Source organism: Athene noctua, chromosome 7 (genome assembly GCF_965140245.1).
Source record: "Athene noctua chromosome 7, bAthNoc1.hap1.1, whole genome shotgun sequence".
In the NCBI taxonomy this organism is placed as follows: Eukaryota; Metazoa; Chordata; class Aves; order Strigiformes; family Strigidae; genus Athene; species Athene noctua.
This window is the reverse complement of record NC_134043.1, coordinates 20980104-21000030: the sequence shown is the minus strand read 5'-3', so window position 1 is coordinate 21000030 and position 19927 is coordinate 20980104. Positions and strand designations below refer to the sequence as shown.

Sequence of the window (19927 nt, the reverse complement as noted above, 5' to 3'; positions counted from 1 at the left end):
AGAGACAAATATTGATAATTTGGTTCTTTAGTAATTGTGGTGAGAGAATGAACAGTTTGTCTGGATCAAAATAGTGGATTTGACATTTTCAGCAACTAAGAAAAAATGTGTCAAATGAGAAATATAATTTAACCACACCAGCGGTATCTATATGGTTTTGAATCATTTAAACATTGCACAATATTTTAAAATAATGTTAAAAGTCTTTTTAGAAAGGTCTTTTATTTGATAGGCTTTTCTAATTTCACAAATGATTCAATCAAATCAATAGAAATTTTGCAAACAATTACATGTAACCGATTATTATTTTATTTTTAAAGCTTTGGATGAAAATTTCTGGCTGGCTCTAATTAGGACTGTGGTTTACTTGGAACTGCTCTGCAGTCTCAAAATAAGAGATTATGAGACAGCACAGATTCACAGAAGGAGTAAAGGAGCTTCTAACTACAAAAGTATTTTGATTATTTATATGTGTGGAAATGTACATATGTGTTTGTGCTACTGCTCATGAAAGTTACAGTAAACCAAGTACCTGAAAAGCTGGGCTAATTCACACAATATGGAAAAGGAGCTTCATTCTGCCTTTAATGGATTATTAAGTTAGTGTTTGATTATTTGTTTCTTATTGTATGGGTCTGAAATTATCTGAGATGTCAATCTGATTTCCACCAGTGCTATACAATCTACATGTGTAGTGTTAGGAAGGGCAGTGAAAAGTAAAAACAAAAAGCAAATAGTCAGTGGGACATTGTATGCCATTGCCTTAGATGCTTGGGTCTACAGTCTTGGACTGTAAGGTGAAAAGAAGCATTTTAGAGAGACAGAGCAGGAGGGAAATGCAATATGATCTTTGCAGTCTAAAAGAGAAATATATATATTCCTAAAGAGGAGACCACATTAGTACATCTAGAGAAGCTAGTAACAATCTTTAAAATATATTAAAATAATCAGATACTACATAGCTATAGTAAATATAACAGATAAAATTAGTAGAGATAGGAAGGGAAAATTATCAAATCAAGTAGTAAACATCAATCAGAAACCAATCCAACATAACCTGCATTGTTCAAACAGGGTCAAAATTTACCTAAACTGTAAACATGGAGTAAGAATAATTCTGGTAATAGGTAACTTCCGACTTCTGTCTAGCTTTCTACCTACAGCTGTGAGTACATTTTATGAATAATTTTATCACCAGTGGTATCCACCTTCCCACTACTATGGCACACCTGAAAGCCTGAAGTGTACTTTGTCTTTTAATCATCTGGCCATACACTCATGGCCCACATAAGGGTAGAGCTCAAGAAGTGTTAAGTGTCATATGTAAAGAAACTCTACAGGAGGGTGAATGATTTTTGACAGTACCAAGCTGAGAGAAACTTCTGAGTCTCTTCCTGGCTATCTAGGAGCCCTTCATCTACAGATAATCCTGATTAATAAAATCAGAAGGAAAACAGATTAGCAATTTCTCCTGAGAAATCTGTAAAAAGTAACTGTCTTTGTTCAATGTTAAAGTGAAGCATTAAAATGAGCAAGTGGCAACTTGCCGTCTTTCTGTGGTTCTGTGATCCTTTTACTCTCCAGCTGTGTGTTCCTGTACTATATTAGAATTTTCCCTAAGTGCATGACTTTTCATTTATAGTTCTGAATTTCATCTCATTCCAGTAACACCAGTCATCAAGCTCATCTACTCCTTTCTGTATAACAGCTTGTTCATTCTTTGACAATGCCTCCCAACTTTGTGATAGGAGCAGATTACATTGGCATAGTTCCATTTTCTTTGCTGAAAGAATTAATTAAATTTTAAATAAAATCTCTACCAAAATTATAACAGTGACAAGCAACTCTGACCAAAGCATACATTACTGTGGTATTTGCTGTAGTTTGCAAAATATGTTAATACTACTCTAAGAACTTTAATCTTAAAAAAACCCCTGAAGTTTATGCTCTAAAATGAAATAGTACTTTTTGCAAAAGTGGTAGAAAAGGGAAAAAGGAGCTTTTTTTTCTTGTAAATAGTATATATTTAAACTTGTAAATAGTATACATTTAATCAAATACACTGAATCTAAAGAAATTCCTGTCTCCTCTTCCCCCATGCTACTTAAAACACCATACTACTAAATTATTCATGGTGATCAAGATGACTGAAAAACATGTTTGCTAACTTGGCAGATGACATGAAACTGGGAGAGCTACAGGTAAACAGGAGGACAGTACTAGTATTTAAAATGTTCTGAAAAATAATAAAATGGTGTCAAAAAAGACTAAGTAGATGAAAAATTACAGGATGAGCAACAGAACCCCACCAATAGCTCAGCAGGAAAAGATCTAGAGTACTTACTGCATCACAAACCAAGCATGAGCGAAAAATCTCATTCTTGCCAAAAAAACCCAAGTACTTGGATTGATAAAGTTGTGAAATGATCCTCTACTCTTCTAGTTGGAGTGGTGTGTCCAAACTGCATCATCAGTAAGTTTGCAGATGACACCAAGTTGAGCGGGAGTGTTGATCTACATGAGGATAGGGAGGCTCTACAGAGAGACTTGGACAGATTGGATCGGTGGGCCAACGTCAACGGGATGAGCTTCAACAAGGCCAAGCGCCAGGTCCTGCACTTGGGCCACAACAACCCCATGCATCGCTACAGGCTTGGGGAGGTGTGGCTGGAGCTGTCTGGAAGAGAAGGATCTGGGGGTTCTAACTGACAGGCAGCTGAACATGAGCCAGCAGTGTGCCCGGGGGGCCGAGAAAGCCAACAGCATCCTGGCTTGTATCAGCCATAGTGTGACCAGCAGAAGTAGGGAGGTGACAGTCCCCCTGTACTCTGCACTGGTGAGGCCACACCTGGAGTATTGTGTCCAGGTTTGGGCACCTCAGTACGAGAGAGAAATCGAGGTGCTGGAGTGAGTGCAGAGGAGGGCAACGAAGCTGGTGAAGGGCCTGGAGAACAAATCCTCTGAGGAGCGATTGAAGGAGCTGGGACTGTTCAGTTTGAGGAGGAGAAGGCTGAAGGGAGACCTCATCACTCTCTACAGCTACCTGAAGGGACAATGTAGAGAGGTTGGTGCTGGTCTCATCTCACAGGTGATTAGTGACAGAACAAGGGGGAATGGCGTTAAACTCCAACAGGGGAGGTTCAGACTGGACATTAGGAAATGTTTTTTCACAGAAAGAGTGGTCAGACATGGAATAGGCTGCCCAGGGAGGTGGTGGAGTCACCATCCCTGGATGTGTTTAAGGGTCGTTTAGATGAGATGTTGGGGGATATGGTGTAGGGGAGAACTTTGCAGAGTAGGGCTGATGATTGGACTCAGTGATCCCAAGGGTCTTTTCCAACCTGAATGAACGATCCTGTGAAATTGGGTACTACATTTCAAAAAATATGGGGGCCACCTGGAAATAATTCAGACCACAGCAATAAAAACATAACTTATGAGAAAACACTCAAGGAATTGTGGGATTTGAGTTCTTTCTGTCTTAATTTTACATTTTTCCCTTTTCTACCACTTTTACAAAGATTGATGTAAGACACAATCACAGTCTTTATATGTCTAAAAAGCTTTTCCAAGGAAGAGGATGAATTTGTTTTCTTTTTATCCGGAATACAGGCAAACAGGCTGTGGGGTTAAACTGCAACAAGAGGGATTTGTTAGAAAACCCTTTTTAACAGTGAAAATAGAGAATGAGCAGAGTAGACACACCACAATCATTCAAGGGCTTTAAGAAAGGCTAGGCCTTGTAAAAAGAAACATCATTGATGAGTGTGAGATCTGTAGCAAAACCAACCAGGACAAGAATCAAGAAACTTGTAACAGTGTTTACCCTCACTGTTTAAGGGTCTTAATAAAAGTAGGTTTCTCACTGTTTTGTGCTGCTCCATCTGTTAGGTTTCTCCCGAGGCCTCAAGGGACCAAGTGCTTATTGTTTATATACCAGAGAAGCAGAAAAGAAAGGGGCTTTGATTTCTGTCACTGTTGGCTGAGAAAGTTCTTGGGGACTCAGTGGGGTGCAAGATAGAAAAAACTGGCATCACGTGGAGGAAAGTCCCAAGGACTTCTTTACAGAGAAAGAGACAAGAGTGCCTAAAGAAGCATTGGTGTGGAATAGGAGAGATGTGCCCCCAATTTCTCTTTATGTACCTCTCTCTCCTTACAGTGTTTTCCTTTTCCCCTAGCCTGACACAAAGTAAGCAATCAGCTGTAGAAAAGCTATTTCATAGTCCATTCTGTTACCTGCACCTCTCATCACTGCTATTCGTATACATGGGTAAAATAAATACCATTCTGTCTCAAAGGGCTACAGCCCTTCTGGATGTGTCATCACCCCATGGCACTGCATGAAAGACTGTATAACATGATTGACCTGGCTGAAGGTGGAAGGTTTACAGCTGGTATTGTATCTCTGCTAAGATTTATGGTCTCACTACTCCACTGCTGAAATTACTAAATAGCAAATAAAGAAATTTTCCTGTGCTTGAGGTCTGTATGTTTCATACTATGCTGCACTGTATGTTCAGTAGTCAGAGCTCTGACAGAGGTCTCTTCATAAAGTATCTATGTGCTGAATTATGAGATTTGAACAGTAGGTATTTCTATACAACATTTTTTTCCAAACGACTCTTAGAAGATCTATATAAAACTACAGCTTCCTACACATTGTCCAGAATTTTAAAGGGATGAATAAGTAGCAAGTCACCTTTGAAAATGCAGTTTCTGAAAATCTTAAACCAATAGGAGATGGTGCAGTCAGAAGGGACAGCCCCACTCTCCATCCACTCTTACTGAGGGCATTTCCCACTGTGCTGGCTTGAGCACTTCTGCACCTCTGCATTTTAGCCAGTTACAGCTTACTGGTCTGGCTGAAAACTACAAATAAGTGGCTGGATTTTAGACAGATCAAAGAGCTGATCCATCACACTACAGAAAAGAAATTAAGAGGCTTAGTATGTTCCCTTGCTTTTAAAGCGTAAAGGACTAGCTGAGTATCTACCTACAGTGTCTTCCAAATTCCACTGCTTCTCCTACGTGCAAAACTCAACAGGGCTTAAGGCACCAGAGTACAAATAAATGGATCTTCAGTGTTTGAATGCTAGAGCTGAACAGAGCTCTAACAATTGTACAGTCAACAAATATTAGCACAGATCCTGTATCTGGTGTAGAACCAATTATAGGTAGGATAAAAAAGCAAAAAGGTTTATTAAAATGCCCGAACACTAGCAAACCTAGGGATCAAATTGGGTTAGCATTCAGTTACAACAGCCTCAGGACTGCTCTTCCAAGTTAAGGAGGTGACCAGGATCACCTTCTGCCTTTTAACATGGACATCATAACATCAGGACAGCATTTTATGCAAAATGTGCCACAAGGTTCATCTAACATGAAAATAAGAATACAAAGAACTTTGATGGGAAAATTTCCTTCAAACCAATTTTCTCACCCTCTTTAAAACTTATTTCAGGGTGCTGCCCATAGAGCTATGGCAAAATGTACTCCAAGGAAGTATGAAAATTCAGCTGATCATTACTACTGTTAGCAATAACTGGCAATTACTTGCATTTGGTTAGAGTTACCTAATCTATTTTCCTCTTTTATCAGAAATGGTCTCTGAACAGTTGCTGATTTTCAATCAAGTGTCAGTGAATGAAAAAAAAGCTATTTGTTTTTCCAGATAAGAAGCCCTTAAGTCCTTCTAGCACTAGACAACTTGTTCTTTTCACTTGATGAAAATACCATTCTTTTTTTTCTTTTTTTGTATACAGTGAAATAAGCTTTCTGCCATACTCAGATGAGCTCTTCTGGTACTCCATAACAAGAAGAAAAAACAAAGGGCAATTCACACCTGAGAAAGATTCAAAACAACCAAGTTTCCCTGTACAAAAAGAGAAATACACTGTCTCCAAAGCAAACAGCAACCTGGGAGACAAAAGTAATGCAGAAGAGCATTCACCAAATCCCTAATGAAGCTGGTTAAGTGATTCAGGCCTTTCACCCATCTTGCTGAGGTGGGTTTTTCATCAAATCAATCTTTGCCCTAATACCCATTGTGAGAAATGTATCCCCACAAGTACATTCTTGTGTAAGTGTCAGGCTAGAGATATATCCATTTTTAGTGTGTTTGTGTGGGGAGAGTGACTATACAATTCAAAGATGTAATGATAACAGAAGTGCCATATGTATGGGATGAGCTAGATATTTCCAGATGCCTGAATAGGAGAGTGTGCTGACTACTTATGCTGTTAATAAAACATGCTGTGCTTTCTTTCCTCACAAACCAAAACCCTGAGTTTAACATTCCCAGTATGGGCATTATGTAAAGATGTTTAGAATGAAATCTCCATTAAATCTTAACTACAGTATGACTACAGAAAATTCAATCATATATAATTTATATCCTTTTGGATAAAAGACACCAGGTAGGTAGGAGATTTTAGTATCTAACAACTGCCTAGCAATTTTGGATGAACAACGTAAATCATGATTCTGAACCTACTGACAAGTGACTGTGGCCAACACTTTTATAGCCTCTTGCTGTCTCCTCTTGCCAACACAACCTACGAACAAACCCCTGCTTGATTTTCAGTTATTGTTTACATAAGCCCAGGTCCGGCTCTGACAGCAAAGTGAGGCAAACTCCCCTCAAGTCAAGGACAAATGGCCAAGGACCCTTCCACCTCAGCAGCCTGCGCAGCCAGCTTCCACTTCAACCCCAAGCCACCTCCACCTGCCCTCTTTAACCCCGCAGAGCCAACACACAGGGCGCTGCGGAAGGGAATACGAGGCGGCGCAGGGGAAGGCAGGCCGGGCGAGCGGCGCAGGGGAAGGCAGGCCGGCCGGGCGGCGCAGGCGAAGGCAGGCCGGGCGGGCGGCGCAGGGGAAGGCAGGCCGGCCGGGCGGCGCAGGGGAAGGCAGGCCGGGCGGGCGGCGCAGGCGAAGGCAGGCCGGGCGGGCGGCGCAGGGGAAGGCAGGCCGGGCGGGCGGCGCAGGGGAAGGCAGGCCGGCCGGGCGGCGCAGGCCGCAGCGCCGGGCGCGCCCGCGGTGCCGCCTCCCCAGCCCGCCGCCGCTGCCGGCCGTCCAGGTGCGGCAGCCGAACCACCGCCCTGGGCCTCGTCACCTCCCGTTGCCACACCGGGCTACGGGGGAAGACGGGCAGCCCTGTGTCGCTCGAACCGACGACACCGGGTGAAAATTCGGCAGGGCAGGCGGACGGGGGGCTGCGGGGCAGCGAAGGGACGCGGCTCTGCAATGGCGGCGGGGCTCGCCGGCACGGCGCGGCGCTGAGGGGCGGTTGCCTAGCAACCGGCCCGGCGGCTGCGGCACCCGCGCCGCGGCCTGGCAGCCAGCGCCGCGCCGCCGCCCGCGGCCTGAGGAAACGCCCCTGAAAACCTGCTCCAGGCAGGCTGGTTTTTGCGGAAGGAAAGCTTTCCCTGACTGCTTCAGCAGGACCTAATCAAACGGGAGAAGCGGGAGGGGCGGAACAGAGCGGGCGTTTAGCGTAGGGTAGGTAACGGCAGCGTTCCAGAGAGGCAGAGGCGGGAGGGGGGGTTTGCCGTGGAGAGGGGGCCTGGCTCGGCGGCGTGAGGCAAAGTCGCCTTTCAGTCGGCAGCGAGGAGCAGCTGAGGCCCTGGGCCAGCCCCAGCCCGGGCAGAGGCTGGAGCCCTGGCGAGCGAGGTCCCCTCTGTCCCCACGAGCTGAGCAGGGATGGTGCCAAATCCAGGCGTTGCCACCGCGGCAGGCAGGAACCAGGAGATCATCACCCTTCCTCCTGTTAAGTTTGTTTACTGTCTGTGTTGGACACAGGGAGTCGGCCACGCTGCCTATACTGTCTGCAGTCGGACAGTTCCCCTTCGTGTGGGGGCGTTTAGTTTTTTTAGTAGGAAATGGTGACTGTAAAACCATAGAAACGGACATGGGGAGTGGGGTGCTTGGACAGTTCTTACATCATCTCCATTTTTAAAAGATGTTGTCCTTATTTCAAGCTGTTGGTATGTTTTTAAGAAAAAAATAGCCGCCTCCTCCACCTGCCAGTAACCCTGAGTTTAGGTTTTGTGTATGTGAGAGAGCATTAGGACATATGTATCTGATTTATAACTTTGAAAAATAAACAGAATCTGGATCTAAACGGAGTATTCTCTAAATAGGCCTGCAATTGCAAAGATACTTTATTAGTAACAAACACAACTGCCTCTTGAAGAACTTATTTCTAAAACCAAAACACAATAGACACAGAAAGCATAAGGACCATTCCACGTGGGGGAAACAAACATCTCCATGGATAACATATGAGAATTTTCCCCCCTGGGAACTGTGCTGCCACTGACAGGCTCCCTGCAGCTGCACAGCACCAGCTGCCAAGGGGATCCTGCAGGAGTTAATGCAGCTTGAAATAAACATTAACTCCCTGGATATCCATCAGCCTCCAAGGGCAGGATGCCACAGACTCTCCTCATCAGCACTACTCATGCCCCTGCCTGCATGTCCTACTATGTAGCTGCACCTGGAAACATACCAAGGTCGCCGAAGCAGATAGAAACAATGAAAAGCACAACTAAAAAGTACAACTCCCTTCCCCATGCGTGGTCTCCACCAGATTCTCTTTGCCAGTGGAATGGAAGAGCTGGCATTGTTTCAGGGAAGTGCCGCTTCAAATAAGCCAGAAGCAAAGCGGTTTCAGTGATTCTGAAAATTAAGTCATAGACAAGGTCCCACATACTCTTTGAGTCTTATGATGGTTTATGGGTTAGCAGTTGTTACTATATCCATAGGGAGAGAGTGCAGATTGGTCCAAGACAGCTACTAGTTACAGGTTGTCATGTTTCATGATAATTACAGATAGGGCTGGCAGTACTGTTTATTACTGAGATGCTTGACCTGTCCTGTTTCCTATTTTCCTTCCCTCCCCCCCCCCCCCCCGCCTCTTTTTACCCTTGCTCAGTTATGCCAAACGTGAAGTGCTGGGGCTAAAATTTTCCATTTTTGCCTCATGCTGATTTTTGGAGGGAAATTTCAACTCAAATGATGAAACTGTTTCCAAGAAAAAGCTACAGATATGTATTTCTCTTTAAAATTTTATAGCTGCCAGTTTTCAAAGCATGAATATGAAGTCCTGCAGAACTTTTTGCAGAACAGCATTCTGAAGTTTGGACTTTTCTGTTGGAGTGATATCTACAATACTTGCTCAGAGTTGAAAAATTTTGAAAAATTAGTTTGCATGTATTTTGAAGAACACCCCAGAGGTTTAAAGGTGTGAATCCCAGAGATAATGCCTTTTCTGTTAATGTTTCAGTGTCCAGCTGAGGGGATGTTCCTGCAGCCAATATCCATGTCTTTGTGAACTCTGCTGACCCAAGAGTGCAAATGCTTTTGTCTTTGTGTTCCTAATAATCCTATATGTTGGTTATTAAAAAAAAGAAAAGTACAGAGAGAGTACAGATGGAAAAAGGGGGAGTTAGGAAGAAAGGGAGGCATATCTGGGATTGAAGACTGGCAGCAGAAAAAACCTCCAGGGAAATGATAAGTGGAAGAACTGTCTGTCTGGATAAAGAGAATGTCTCAAAATTAGCTGTAGCAGTCCTGGAGGCTGGTGGGAGACATGCAAAAACCTCAAATACTTGTAGATTTTTATGACCAAGGAGATCATCTAGGTTGAGCAGTTTGACCTCACAGGAGACCAGGCTGGGAAAAAGTGAAGGAAAAGCGGAAAGGGAAACGAGGGGGGGGGGGGGGGGGGGGAAGCCAGTATAATAGGGCAAGCTGAGATAGGATAAAGCAAAGCAAGAGAGGGAATAAAAAGCTGAGATAACAGGACTGGAATTAATTGGAAAGATGGACAATAAGAGCTGAAAATGAGTTTATAGAGAACTATAAAGATGGCAAGTTCAGAGGTCTGTGAAGTATGTGTAAGTATACATTCAATTACTCCTGATCATTCATATGAGTATCAATATGGTGTCCCTAAAATTGTGTACAAGTGCTCCAGTAAAAAATACCTATTACTGCAGGAAGGAGGACTCAAGTGACAGCATATTCTAGAATTGAGATCTGCCTTACTTTTGCTCCGTTTGTCGGTAGATACTATAATGCACAGATGAGCTCTTAGAAGCAATGAGATTTGTTTTCAGGAGCCTTCCTTGATTCATTGGTGCTGCACGTGGTTTGGGAGGAATGACTAGCAGGAAGGGGAAAAAAAAGACTGTAACTATGTGCGCAAAAAGTATTGTCCTTTGTGTAAAGTCTGTATCCCCTCTTGAAGAACTGGATGTCACCTCTGCCTGTGTCACAAGTAGGATTTGCCTTCCCTGGCATCAGATGTCTGTATCTGTAGGCATCCGCATCTAAGCCAACCTGAACTCCTTTCATATTCACTGGAGAAAAATGGGCCCTTTAAAAGGCAATTCTTCTGACCTATTTTAGATACCCACCTTAAGATGAGGCAAGTTGGGCCCTACAAGTGCCTGATTCTCTCCACTGACTATGAAGGGAGAGGAGATGAATCCTACTCAGTACTGCAGTATGATGGTAGGCAATTCACTCAAATCACTCTTTTCACAGGTGACTGCATACTGTATGTCTGATTTCCAGAATGTAAAGACAGCTTTAATTCAGCGTCCCATAACTGACTGCTGGAGTCTGCCACTTACTAACATACTTTTAATGTGATTTTTTTAATGTGAAGTATTTGGTGGAACCTTGTACTTCCACCCATCTTTATTAACTATCAGCCACTTAGTTTTAACCTATTAACATTATTGCCACTTTACATTTTGAGAAACAGAACTAAATGTGGTTTTGGAAACAGAACAACATTTGAAAATGTATGTGGTTTGCATACTGATGCACGTTAACAGAGGTAGGGCTAGAACAATATTCCTGTTGTCGTTCTTAGCATATATATTAATTACTGTAATTTTAATAGTTATGATTTATTACAGTTCTGTCAACTCTTCAAGACTCCACACTACAGGCATCTCTACAGTTGAGTAAGTATGTCTTTTAAATGAAGATGTCACCAGTGTGAGGCATGTAAGGCTGGATGTATATTCAAAATTTGGCAACCAAAAAGGAAAAATTAAACCAAACAGCATGAAATTAGATCCCATGATGAATAATATGGTTGGTGACTGGTGCAGAACATAGCTGAGTGGTTATATAGCATTTCCCAGACCAGCATACAGGAACCATTAGAAAACTTAAGAGCTACAGCTTCATCCCTCCCGCCTCCGATGCAAAGGAAGACAGCAAACATCACCACTGCTCCCTGGTGACCTGACCAGCATGTTTGTTTCTCTGGGTAATGAAAAGCTCAGTCAGATATACAACATTAGTAAGCATTAGACAACTCTCCATTAAATTTAGAAGATTTTTTTATCTGAAAGGAAACCGAGTAGTTAATTGGCTCACAATTAAATAGAAATGCCATTAAAAAAAAAACTGAAACAGCTTGCCAGGCCCAGTTTCTGCTTGCCTTTTATAGTATCCTGATAACCTAACTGTCATATCAAGACATTAATTGAGAATATTCTGAACATTATAAAATTGTCTTTATGGATCAAGTTATCCTGAGGGACAAAGTGCATATGGCAGATATATGTAGTTAAGTAAGAGCAGAAAGGTAATATCACTACTTTATCAAGCCACTTGAAAGGCCTGAGGGAGCAACACAGATTTGTAAGTGTACGATCAGAGGGAATAATTATGAGTGTTTATTCTGACATTTGGCCAGTATGGTTTATAACTGTCCCTTGATGGAACATGAGCCTCAGCTGGAACACACCAAATTCATGAGAACCCCTTAGTAAGTTGCCTGATGTCAAAGTATTACTGCAATAAAATGGGTGCCTTATTTCACACTTAGACATCACTTTCCTGGACCGTGAAGTTAAGAAAACTTCTGTGCCACTTCTCCTTTTAATTATGGGCATGCACCAGAAACAGAAAGCTGAACAGTTATACCAAAACTAGTCAATGTTAGCTCCTGAATTTTTTCATGAGGGGAAAAACCTCATGAAACAAACCACAGAGTACCAACAGATGTAAAGTTCAGTCACTCTCTTTAAAAAAGCAAATTCAGTTTCAAGGTAACTTTAAAAAAAAAAGAAAAAAGAAGAAAGGGAGGGGAGGCTTGTTCGTTATGGTATCATAAGTATGGAGAAAAGAAGGATTGCTCAAGACAATCTACAAAAGTCTAGGCTAAAATACAACCACAGCCCATTATAGCTGGGTGATTTGGAAATGAGATTTGTTTAGTGGAGTTTGACAATTTACTCCTGTTCAGAATAATTTCCTAACTGTAAATTTTCTTTGTGTATATTCCATTTGCATTTGTTGGCATATGTGAATAAAGCAAAGGAACAGATGTTGAAAACCTCCTCAGGAGAGTTTTTCCTTTCCCACTATGTTTGAGCCAGCAAAACGGGTTCTGACTAGAGAGACTACAAGAGCTCCCCAAAGAGTTCTCACAAGCATTTCTTGCTTACAGCATCACCTGCGACCTGGAGCTGTACCACTGCGAGGAGACCTTCCCACTGGAGTCATGCATGCCACACTGCTCACCTCCATGCAGGAACATGGATACACATTTCAATATTTCCTTTGCAATGGATTCCACTTTTTTCTTGTATGAAATGAATCTGTGTACCCTTCTAGAATTTCTCTCCCCCCACACACATTCACTTGTTTTCCCCCATCAATCTCTCCTCTCTAGACTCCCAGAGGATATTTCCTTTCCTTGTCACAGTTGCAGAGCAGTTCACCCATCTTCACAATAGTTATACCATCTCACTCAATTTCTGTATCATATCCATCATTTTTCTCACTAAGGACAGATTATTTTGAGAATGTGAGAATCCTTAAACTAATTTGGAAGTGAGGTCAATACTGAGAAAAGCAATATGATCTCTTTCCCAGCAATGGAGAATGGTGCTGGGTTCCCAGCCTCTGCCACTCCACAGAGCAAGATATCAGCATGAGTAATAGCACCCAAGTGTCCTATATAATATCAGAGGTCATAATCTTCATACCCTGAGGCTTACATTCAAATTTAATTTTTTTTTTTCCCCAAAGGATACTGGTGGAGTAGAGTAACAGATTTCTCTCTGTGCAAAGACTAGCCTGCCTTCAGCTTGGCTTCCAGGGCCAAAGCTTTGCTTCAGATCAAGATCATGTAATTCATAAAAACTACAGCTGGCAAAAGCACAAATATCTTTTTACAGTCACAAACATTGTAAGGGCTGTAGAGTGCTTTGAGTGTTTAACTGAAAATATCATTTTAAAAAGTAATTTGAAACAATAACTCTTGAAAATATTCTGTTGCATATGTTTAGCCAACAAAACTACAAAAGTAAACTGCTTGCAAGATGTAAGATGTTATTCTATTGAAGAGTGACTCTCATAAATGTGACCCAGTAACACTTGCAGTCTACTGCTTCCTAATCAAATTGATTTCCTTAATAACTTTAAAGATTTGCATCTTACCATTGCTACTGACAGTAAAATTGGGCTCTTTCAATTTTATTTATTAGTATTTTCCAGAAGCCAAATTAAAATATTAGCGGATCCTGCACCCCAGTATTTTCAAAGCATAATCTTATTGCTTCATTAGGAGATTTTTTCAGCAGTATTATTGTGGTACCTAAGGGGCTGCCTAGCATCAGCACTTCTGTGGTACATCCCATTCTACAGAATGGAAATCTGCCCCAGCAGAATCTGCAAAATCTACGATGTTCAAATGCATTTGCCATCACAATGTTTGTGCAGCCATCACTGAAGTCTCAATCTGGAAACAATCGTGCAGTGTTTGCCCCATGTCTGCTTTCAGGTTAACACAACTACAGATGGAAGATTTTTTTCATCCTGCCTGGTATCAGGACTTATCTTTTCGTTTCCATGGTTTCATTATTGACTCTCAGTAAAGAGAAAACATACAGAGCTCACACGCTCTACAAATACACCTGTTATACTCTTGTGATACAACCTTATGTGCCACATTCCCAGTTAGAATAACCTCACCAAAGACTTCCAGTGGGGAAAACTGATCTAATAAAGCTTGCCTTGTGGTCCAAGAGGTAGGATTTTCCACTGGTTTGCATTTGGTACAGATATTTACTAAAAAACAAAATACAGTGAGTATACTTAGAGATAAGCTGTCAAATTTAAAATATCCTGGGCAGAGTTCTTTTTTCATAATAGTTGTGATTGTATAGAAATTTGCTATATACTTCTGTAAAAGCACATAGTCTGTTTAGGTACCCGGGTGCTACTTCAGCCTTCTTTTTGTTGGCATCTGTTTATGGAACTCATTTTTAAGGAGCAAATTCAGACCACAGTATCCAGGGAAAGGACACTGCTTTCTGACCTTGATCTATCTGTATGCAGTTTACGATGCATTAAACTCTGGCCACTATTCTTCTCAAGATCACACTGTCAAATTTTTCTGCATGCATCTGACTCCATTTTGTATACATACATGGAATCTGACTCCTAATACATCTGTGATCCTACTGAGACAAATGGGTGAGTCTAGAACACAGTGTAATGCTTTAGAGAACTTGAGTCAGACTCCTAATTTCTGAGTGAGTCATTTACACTTATCATCAAACAAAACTACATAAGGGTCAAAGTCTGCTGAGGATTTTTCAGTTACACACTGATGAGGATGGTAGAAAAAAAAAAAAAAATTATAAACACCCCCTGTTCAAACAGGGAGACTGTTTCTGCACCACCCTGAAATCCTGCTGGTAATAATTTAACTAAAGCAAAATTCGCACTGCTGTCAAAGGAATGACAGAAGTAGATGTGAAATATTGTTGCTTTCATTTAGCTAGCTCTGTACCAGTGACCAGAAAGCTATGGACTGATAGGCTAGCAGGCCAAATGAGCAGCCAGAATAATCAGGTGGGTTTGTACAGTTTCATAAAGCACATACTTCTGTTTCAAAGGCAGTGTTCTAAGCTGCGAGCTGGCTAAACCTACTGCAGTCACCCTTTTACTGCAGGGTTGAATGGTACCCAGGTTTTTTTGCTAGAGTGGATCATTTGACATCTTCTAAGTGTACCAAAAGCTGTATGTTACAACTCCCATTTAAGACCAGATGAGCAGCACCATATGGCATAAAAATCAGGCATCTCCTGTCATATGACAGGTCCATGTTAGAGCATGAGAAGACCATTTGCTGCATGTTCAAAACCTGGACATCCATCATCTTAAAAAGGTATGCCCACTAATGTTACATGTTATCAGTTTATCCAAGTAAGGTAACTATACACTGCATAGAGCAATTATTATCTTATTGAACACGATGCTTTTTCTTGATGGAGAAGTCTGCACTTTTACCACATAATGGGAAGTACCTGTGAGAATCTCCAGAAAGATGAGAGCCAGCGAGCATTAGCAGTTCAAGGACAATTAATTGGCCAAAATCAGATTCTGTCCACATATAAAGGAAGTTGAGCTACAAATCAAGAAGCAACTGCAATCACAATTACACAAAATCTGAGAAAACTTCATATAGAAACAATCACTGAACTTCACAGAGAGACCTAAAACCCGTTATTACAGAAAAAAGTTCAAAAAATATTTAAACCCCCCCCCAGCATAGTATAGAAAATCTGTAGAGCTGACAGTTCTGTTCACTTAATAATTTCCATCATAAGAATCTCTTTCTAATGCCTTCAGCTTTGCCAAACGTTGTTGATACTGAATGTGTTTGTGCTCTTGGCCTCATCCTGATTTCTTTCTTTAATGACACTATAAATAGTAAGATACTTCTTTCAATGAAGTTAGAAAGAGAAGTTTAACTTGACAATGTAGATCCATGTGTCCTCATGATACTTCTTATTTCTTTTAGCTTGAATGCTTATAAGAACAAAAACTTCACCATTTAATAGAAAACATATTTATAGTCTGTCTATCAGGAAAAGTTTGAAAGGATTATTTCATTAATCTACAAGTTTAAAACCAAAAGGCAAGAGCAATGAATCTATGTTGGTCGGTTTTTTAATAGGAAAATTAAAAACTATTTTTGAGATTATTTAATGAGTATGTTGGTAGTACTGCAGCATTAAAATATATTTCTAGCCATTTTTCTGAGAACTCTTGCTACAATCTCTTTACTCTGAATTTTGTCAAGTAGGCTGCTCAGGCAATATGAGTTTGCATTTTGTTGCTCCTATTTAAATTTATTGAAATCTGGCCATTCAGCACTTCTCTAAATAATTTCTAAATATGCTCAGAAAAAGCTTCTTAGTGGCTTGCAATAAATACTTACAGAGCTGCCACGTGTTGACTGTGTTTCTGCCTGGCATTAGCAGCCCCTTCAGTGCAATTGATAGCAATAGCTGCTGAGGCCATCAAACACAGGACTAGAAGCAAAGCCCTTCTGCTGGTCCCAAACCAGTTAGAGGCAGAAAGAGAAAGCAGCCTAAGTTAAATTGGAGGTAAGGGTAAAAAAGGGTAAAACAATAGTAGGTTCAGGAGCAGAAATAAGAGAGGTAAAGTTGTAAGTTTGGAAACAATAGGAATTTGAACTGAATAACATGAATATAGTTATTCAGTGTTTCTTTAAATCGTCCTCTTTCAGTATTTTGGTGCCAAACCTTGTTTACTGTCTATCTTCCCAAACATGCGGTGATTACAGAATTATTAACTTCCTCCTTAGCTTTTTTAATGCTTCTTATCCGTATGGTATTTAGTGATTCACAATATCATTTGCCTCCCCTCATTAACACCTCTTTGATATCAAGTACATTATTTGTCTTTCAAAGACAATAACAGAAGAGCAGGCGTTTCAGGACACTGTTGGCAGAAACGTCTTTTAACCCAGCATTTCTGAGGCTGGTGGGTGTCAGTGAAGAGAGCAGGCACAAGAAATAGATTCCTTCGAGTGGCTTCAGGAAGCCTCTAGAAAGGAGGCCTCTGGGATCCCTGACGCCTGCTCGCAAGCTGGGGCTGAAGGCAAAGAGAGAGGAACAGGGGAGCTCTGTTGGATGAGAGGCTGGGGGAGCACAGGACCACGTCAGCCACTGCAAAGGATCCACACTGTCCTCTGGAGAAGTTGTGTGAGCATGTGCATGGCCTTAAAACAATGGAAGCAACACAGTAAAAAGCTTTTTTTGTGATTTTCATGCTCCAGCTGAGAGCTGAGTGCATAAGGAATTACTGTTGCATTCCTTGGTGCCTCATATGATTCAAGCAGATGGGCTATATTAGATTTCAGTGTCCTTTCTGTCCCCTCAGTGGGAGAGTTTAGGGTCTACTCGGGGGGAGAGCAAGGTTGCAGGTAGTGACCAAGCAAATATATTTATCAAGGGCTGTGATGAAGAAATTGAGCAAGCAGTCCTGGCAGCGTAACTGCTGGTGGGCTCTTGCTGCAGAGTGGTTCTGCTGGTCTCTGCTGCAGAGATCTGATGCTTGTAAGTGTACAGAGTAGAGTAATTCAGATGAACAAAAATAACAAGAAGGCTTAAATATCCCCTAAAATTAAGTTTCACAAAAGGTAGGGAAGGTCTACTTTCTCTTAGGGCCAACTTTCCCTTGAACTCCTCCAGAAACATCTGACTTCATTGCTACTGAAAGGTAACTGGATCATGTTTTGATACAATATGGCCATTTATGTATTTGTATTTCCCAAAGACTAATGTTCGGAATGAACGTATTCAAAATCTGTAAGAATGCAGCTTCAATATTTTCATTTAAGTCTTGTAACAACTCAATTAATTTTCTTTTTATTTTTTAGATGTAAATCTATAGCTTGTCTTTGAAGCTGTATGCTTGTTTGGCCTACTAACTGCATTTTATGAACACTAAAATTTCTGCGATTAAAAAAAGTTATTCTCTCCCTGAACACCAGTGCAGTCTAAAAAGAGAAGAGAGCCAGGTACTTATCCACTTGCCTAATATTAAGAATGCGAGTCATCCCATTGACATGCCTGTTGTTGAATTGAGGCCTCATAGACATAAGAGAGCATCATTCATTTAATGCATTTGTCACTGGAGGAAACTGCAGATCATTTGGACACAAATTTAATCTTTTCTCCAGATCTGTTCAAGAATGGATGATCTTCTACCATCTAGTGAAGATATCTTCAGACACTATGGCTGAGCTACACCCATATATACATATTGTAAACATTGATCTGAAAAATACAACTGAGCAGGCAACATGCATAGATGGCAAGAATGCGTGTGGACCTTCTTAACATTTCGCATGTTATCTAAGGAATCATTTAAAGCCAAGGCAGCATCTAGCATTCAAATCCCAACAGGCAATTTTCTGTTGTTTCACTAATCACCACTAGAAAACAGTTTACCTTTACACAGGTGTATGAAAATTTTGATTAAGTGCATTCCTACTTACCACCTTATAATAGAAAGCAAAATGCATTTAAACTAATCACACTTTTTTTTTTTTTTTTTTTTTCCCCCACATACTGGCTACTGAGCCCTGTCTCTGATCTGTGACTGTAAGTCAAAGCATTTCTATGTTGTTTTTCCTGACTAAATGAATTATTGCTGTAATTATAAGAAGGTAAGAAAAAAAACCCAGAAGGTTTGAAAGGAGAGTCAGGGGGTGCTGCATGAGCTTCCCACCTCCTGAGTCATTCTGCTGTCTCTCCCAGTGTGTATTATGCATCTAAAAAAAAAAAAAAGAAAAAAAAGAAATCCCTTTTTTTCCTCATGCAATATGGAATGAAGTTTTTACAATAAAAATTCACTCTTGTATTTATAAAATGATTCAAAAACCCACATGTGTTTTGTATTATATTTACAGCAGTGCAAAACCATGTTTAGTCACAGACAAGTCCTCCATTCTGTCTTCCATCAGGGAGAGGCTGTTTTGGGAGATGAGAGAGGGGAGAATCCTGCAAATCTCCTATACCTCACAGAAACAAAATGATGAATTTAGCAAGTAAAGAAAGCCTCTGACTGAAGATGGTATAAAGAAGCAACAGCACATTTCTTCATTAAAACTGGTCAATCCCAGGGATATATTTGTATGCTTTAAAATACATTCCAATTTGTATTCTGGATACAGCACCAATATAACCTCCAGTAGAAAAAGAAAACACTTGTGGATGACCACCTCAAAACAACAACAAATTACCACAATTAGGGTGAAAAATACAAACTCAAAAGGAATTCTAATTCTCAACATACAATCTTAAAAAAACATAGGACCAGAAAGAACAGCAAAAATTTTTATTATTGTGCTAAGACCTAATTAAATACTATGAAAAATCTATGCAGTAGCAAAATGGCTATTATTTCCTCTCCTCTTACTCTATGAATATTAATTGAAAACTAGGTGTGGCAACACAAGAGCAGTATCTTGATACAAAACAACTGGAATTTGTTATCTAAGCAATTAAATTAAATATCATATTGTCTTACCTGATTAAAAGAGAATTACAAATCATGGCATAAGAAATATCCATGCACTTGTAGATGATGAGGCTTCTTCTACTGCAGGTTCAGGTTCCTAAGCAAAGCTTGTAAACTCTTAATTTCACTGAAATGAAAAAGGAAAGAAATGAAGAAAGCACCTCCCCATCAAAGCAACAAAGGAACCTCTGCAGTATTCTGTAGTCTCTTCGCCGGCTTCCTGTTCTGAGATTCACTCTTTGAATCCCAGCATCGATCAGAAAATTGGTTGTGGGGAAAAAAAGAGGAGGGGGGGAAGAGATGAGGGGGAGGAAAGAAGGAGGCAGCATATTACGTGCTAGCTCCACCTACTGGCAAGGAGATGAGCTCAGCTGGATTCCTAACACCCTACGGAAACAACTGTTTTTTAGTTTTAAATCGCATAGTGACCCTTGATTATACAGCTTTAAAATAAAGTAAGTGGGTTAGGGCTAATGAATGCTTACGTATTTTTTAAAACTGGTTTGAGATTTAAACTGCACAACTATTTTTTTTTTTTAATTAGTGAAGT

The 19927-nt window shown here is 40.8% G+C and overlaps 1 protein-coding gene across 1 annotated transcript in view; it reads right to left on the bottom strand.

The window, feature by feature from the left end:
- Positions 1-19619, bottom strand: part of LOC141962852 (sodium channel protein type 2 subunit alpha-like) — a 76953-nt gene extending 57334 nt beyond the window's left edge. Inside the window, exon 1 of the mRNA XM_074911541.1 lies at positions 19387-19619. The gene's annotated coding sequence lies outside the window, so the exon portion shown is untranslated. The remainder of the gene's footprint in view (positions 1-19386) is intronic.
- Positions 19620-19927: the final 308 nt, after the last annotated feature.